Below are 6151 nucleotides of genomic sequence, written 5' to 3'. Positions count from 1 at the left end.
GCCATTCTCAACAAGTCACTACAAAAAACTCCCAATCATGACTTTTTTTGAATCGCCAATTTCTGTCTCAGATGAATGCTGCCCTCTGCTGCATATAGTATGATACTGTCACGACTCATTCAAACAATCTGGGGAAAGCCTATCTATCTCAAAGGAAAAGTGTGTCTGGGAAGGCTACTGAGAAATGTCACCTACTTTGTATGGATAAACAACTCCACAACTCAACTAGTCGAGTTAGGGGGCTCTTCCCCAAGATTAGTTTTTTTCCAAATAGGGTTCATTTCATTCACTTTCACTTCTAAACAATCTAACATGGTCCCATGGCATGGAAATAGGACATTTAAAAAAAACATATTTTACCAGTTTAGTCACATTGAGAGTAGAAACCTGTTTTACAAGACAGACCTGGACAAAATAGCAGCACACAATGGAAAACATGCATCTGTTAATATTTGGATTCTCTGACTGTGTAAGACTCCACATTATAAACATTAGACACAGCACATGGTGACAGACAGGGGAATAACTTTGATTGGAGATGTGGGGGGGTGGGTTGGGGGTTCTGGCCTAGGGGGCTCTTCCCCATGATTTGTTTTTCCAAATAGAGTTAATTTCATTCACTACAACTTCAACACAATCTAACATGGTCCCATGGCATGGAAATAGGAGAAAAACATAAAAAACAAACATCTAATGAACAGCCTAACCGTACATTTGAGATATTGCACAGGGCTTTTACTGCAAACTCAGCTTACTGGACCTGGTACTGCTATTGATGTGCATAGGTCAAATTTAGGGTTGTGCTGCTCATTGAATTTCCTGTATTTTTTTGCTACTACTCAACTTGTATGGAAACTTCCCGTTGCTGTGTATTACATGTGAAAAATGACTACCCTTTCTGTTAGGCACGTGCACAGATATTTATCAATCCAATTATACACTTCTGTAGCTAAAACCAAGTTTAAAAGGGGTTAGAAGTAAAAAATGCACAGGCATTATGGTGGGACTTTCTGTCTTATGTAACCATACCAAATGTAACATATCATACTAATTTCAGTGTCCTGGATTTACATTTGCTATTTTACTTCTAGTCTATGAGACGAGCTGTGGACAGGAGCGATATGCTTTTGGAATGAGCTCATCTGCCATCGCCAGAGAGTGATCTGAGCATCTGAGGCAGTGAAACTGGAAAGATTGGTTGTTTTTATTGAACTTCGGTTCTCAGTTTGTCAGTGTCAAAGTAGCCTGTCATTTCCATCATTTGTGCTGAAAAAGATTTTGCTCAGCCTCCAGTCATGTAAAAGGGGTGGGTATAATTTGTGGAACGGTCCAACAGGAATCTGTTCCAAAAACGTCGTTAATAACAAGGATGCCAACAAACAACGCATACAAAGTAGCATGATCAACTCACCACGTAGCTTATTCTTAATGTTTGTCCATAGGCTACCAGAGTGAGGACAGACATTTTTCGGAATACACCTGGTGAGTGGGAAAATGTAACAAAATTGCCCATTCCCTACCCGGTATCCTGTTCTGCCGCTATACAACTGTGTATGCGTTGTTTGTTGGAATCCTTGTTATTTACGAAGTTTTTGGAACAGATTCCTGTTGGAACGTTCCCCAAATTATACCCACCCATGTAAAAGGACATATAATTGCATCAAATGTGGTAATAAAAAGGCCCATTTTCTCCTGGACCCTATGCTAATAAAAATTTTCCCCGTGTGTGCAACTTCTGTATGCGCCTCTACTGTACTGCTCTATGCCACTATGCAAATGCACTGATATGCATACAATGCTTTATTATCAAGGGGATGTTTTTATGCGTTCTGGTACAAATGAAGCACTGAACACAGGTAGTCTAGACTCTAGCTAACCACCCTATACTAAAATATCCTCACAAACCTCTCTCTATATGGCCAGCCAGCCATATATCATGGCTATATGATGAAGTTATTATTTAAGAGCATTGAAGATGAATCACAATCAGTAAAACAAGTATTGAGCTAGCTAACGAGCAGATTTACATCAATATCAACGATTAGCTGATAGCCTACCCTCTTTTCCTGATGTCAATCATGTCTATAGGAGTCACTGTAACTAGCTTGCTTAACATTTGTGATGAGTGAGTGTGTTGTTGCAGAAATAAATATGCATATGCTAAAACATTTAAAACTCTATATTAAAATGGGTGCCTAGCACTGGGATTGAACCCAACATCCTCTGAGCCGTAGATCTGTAACGAGGCCCACTAGCTGTTAATCGGTGCTTGCGTTGCCCCTAGTAGACGATAGTAAATTGCTACGGAAGTAAAATAAACCAGGATGCCATATTTTGACCATTTCAAATATGCATAATTATGTCATCCACTAGAGTCTGGCCTGCTCTACTTCACACTACCTGCTCAACCTAGAGCTGAACATGGAAACCTAGAGCTGAACATGGAAACCTAGAGCTGAACATGGAAACCTAGAGCTGTCAAAACATGGAAATCATTACAGGCTGGATAGAGCAGACCTGCGTAAAGTAGATGTTTCCATACTAGTTGAGTTGTGGAGTTGTTTATCCATACAAAGTAGGTAACATTTCTCAGTAGCCTTTCCAGACACACTTTTCCTTTGAGATAGATAGGCTTTCCCCAGATTGTTTGAATGAGTCGTGACAGTATCATACTATATGCAGCAGAGGGCAGCATTCATCTGAGACAGAAATTGGCGATTCAAAAAAAGTCATGATTGGGAGTTTTTTGTAGTGACGTGTTGAGAATGGCCAGTCACAGGACTGCCAAAAGAGCCTGAGCCAATCAGACGCGGGCAGGGTCAGTAAAGGTCAGTAACATTGTCATTTCTCATTCTAACAAATCGTCAGTAGGAGTCAGAGTGTTGAGAAATGACCAATACTTACAATTGAATAATACCTTAATCTGGCGGGAAGTGAACTGGCAAACGGAGGGATGCTGGTATCAAATCCTAGATGCCATTGCCAGCCGTTGTGCCCTTGAGCAAGACATCCCCCCACACCTCTCCTAAACCTGTAAGTGTATGTATGGGTGTCTTTCGGATGTTGGGTTAAAAGAAGAACTCAAATTTCTGTTGGACCTTGTGTGCAATTGAACAATAAAGTGATCTTATCTTAATAAAGTATCACTACAATACCATAATAAGTCAACATTGCATTACGGTAACATGGATCTCTCACATGACAGTGGACTGGATAGTGTTGTTGTGCAACCATTTATATGGTTAATAATACAACATGGTATTATTAACCATATAAGTATTGATCTGATTTGAGATCAGAGGGACAACAGAGGATCAAGACACAGTTTTTCAAGATAAAATATTGATTATGATGGCATGTTGTTGTTGGTCATGGTGGTGTGTGTGTGTGTGTGTGTGTGTGTGTGTGTGTGTGTGTGTGTGTGTGTGTGTGTGTGTGTGTGTGTGCGTGCATGTCTCCATTGTTTCTCAGGAGTTGGGTTGTAACTACGCAAATATACACATTTCTGTTCTCTACACGACAGTGGCGGTCGGTGGCATTTAAGATGATCCTGGTCTTATTTCTATTACAGCATATTGGATAACTGTCATTCATATTCCATTCACACAGCTCAATGTAACATCGATAGGTTAAGGCTACTACATGATACTCAAATTTCCCTATATTCATCATGAGGTTGCTACAACCTAGCCTCTGAATGAAAGTTTACAACGTAGGTGCACACAGGTCGAGAGAACAATTTTTGTAATCATGGTGACAGACAGTGACACATTCAATACCGCCTTGCACACTCTTGCCTGCCTCTAGCTGATCTAGGGTGTAATCATCAGTGGCGAACAATAATTTCTATTCAATTTCAGAAACAATGCACGCACACGCACGCACGCACGCACGCACAGACACACACACACACACACACACGCACACACACACACACACACACACACACACACACACACACACACACACACACACACACACACACACACACACACACACAGTCGAAGGGGTTAGAAGCACAGGGTCAGCCACAATTTATTTTAAACATACATGCATTGTGTAACCGCTCTGAAATGAACACATGCATGTGGACAGTTAGGCTTTGAAATCAAACACACACACACACAACAATGGCATTGATTTGATTTGATTCAATGGGGGGAAATATGCACTGAGTACATCCTAGGGGATAACACGTTAAAGTGAAATGGGGGGAAATATGCACTGAGTACATCCTAGGGGATAACACGTTAAAGTGAAATGGGGGGAAATATGCACTGAGTGCATCCTAGGGGATAACACGTTAAAGTGAAATGGGGGGAAATATGCACTGAGTGCATCCTAGGGGATAACACGTTAAAGTGAAATGGGGGGAAATATGCACTGAGTGCATCCTAGGGGATAACACGTTAAAGTGAAATGGGGGGAAATATGCACTGAGTACATCCTAGGGGATAACACGTTAAAGTGAAATGGGGGGAAATATGCACTGAGTACATCCTAGGGGATAACACGTTAAAGTGAAATGGGGGGAAATATGCACTGAGTACATCCTAGGGGATAACACGTTAAAGTGAAATGGGGGGAAATATGCACTGAGTACATCCTAGGGGATAACACGTTAAAGTGAAATGGGGGGAAATATGCACTGACAACATCCTAGGGGATAACACGTTAAAGTGAAATGGGGGGAAATATGCACTGAGTGCATCCTAGGGGATAACACGTTAAAGTGAAATGGGGGGAAATATGCACTGACTACATCCTAGGGGATAACACGTTAAAATGAAATGGGGGGAAATATGCACTGAGTACATCCTAGGGGATAACACGTTAAAGTGAAATGGGGGGAAATATGCACTGAGTACATCCTAGGGGATAACACGTTAAAGTGAAACGGGGGGAAATATGCACTGAGTACATCCTAGGGGATAACACATTAAAGTGAAACGGGGGGAAATATGCACTGATTACATCCTAGGGAATAACACGTTAAAGTGAAATGGGGGGAAATATGCACTGAGTACATCCTAGGGGATAACACGTTAAAGTGAAATGGGGGGAAATATGCACTGAGTACATCCTAGGGGATAACACGTTAAAGTGAAATGGGGGGAAATATGCACTGAGTACATCCTAGGGGATAACACGTTAAAGTGAAATGGGGGGAAATATGCACTGAGTACATCCTAGGGGATAACACGTTAAAGTGAAATGGGGGGAAATATGCACTGAGTACATCCTAGGGGATAACACGTTAAAGTGAAATGGGGGGAAATATGCACTGAGTACATCCTAGGGGATAACACGTTAAAGTGAAATGGGGGGAAATATGCACTGAGTACATCCTAGGGGATAACACGTTCAAGTGAAATGGGGGGAAATATGCACTGAGTACATCCTAGGGGATAACACGTTCAAGTGAAATGGGGGAAAATATGCACTGAGTACATCCTAGGGGATAACACGTTAAAGTGAAATGGGGGGAAATATGCACTGAGTACATCCTAGGGGATAACACGTTAAAGTGAAATGAACCTTTTCCAATATTATACATGTGGTTCAGCTTCAGATGTTCCACCCTGAGCTGTACAGGCAACAGACCCACTGCTTGGAATTCATTTCCTCCAACATGTGTTCTGGGGGGAACATTAAGCAGATACCTAATGATGTTGTTTGTGACTAAGTGGTATTTGACCTCTGTTTAGTGAAGCTAACAGACAAACAGTTGACATGGAAGTGAACCCTGTCACTGTTTCACATTGAGGCCTGAATTACTCAACCAACATGAGAGAGAGACAAAGAGACAAAGAGACAGAGACAGGGTGGGGGAGAGGGGAGGGGAGGGGGGAAAGGAAAGGAAAAGAGAGAGAGACAGAGACAGAGTGGGGGAGAGGGGAGGGGAGGGGGGGAAAGGAAAAGAGACAGAGACAGAGAGACAGAGACAGAGTGGGGGAGAGGGGAGGGGAGGGGAGGGGGGGAAAGGAAAAGAGAGAGAGACAGAGAGACAGAGACAGAGTGGGGGAGAGAGGAGGGGAGGGGGGGAAAGGAAAAGAGACAGAGACAGAGAGACAGAGACAGAGTGGGGGAGAGGGGAGGGGAGGGGGGAAAGGAAAAGAGAGAGAGACAAAGAGACAGAGAGAGAGAAAGA

This window comes from Oncorhynchus kisutch, unplaced genomic scaffold (genome assembly GCF_002021735.2).
Source record: "Oncorhynchus kisutch isolate 150728-3 unplaced genomic scaffold, Okis_V2 Okis06b-Okis10b_hom, whole genome shotgun sequence".
Taxonomy (NCBI): Eukaryota; Metazoa; Chordata; class Actinopteri; order Salmoniformes; family Salmonidae; genus Oncorhynchus; species Oncorhynchus kisutch.
This window is presented reverse-complemented; position numbering follows the sequence as displayed.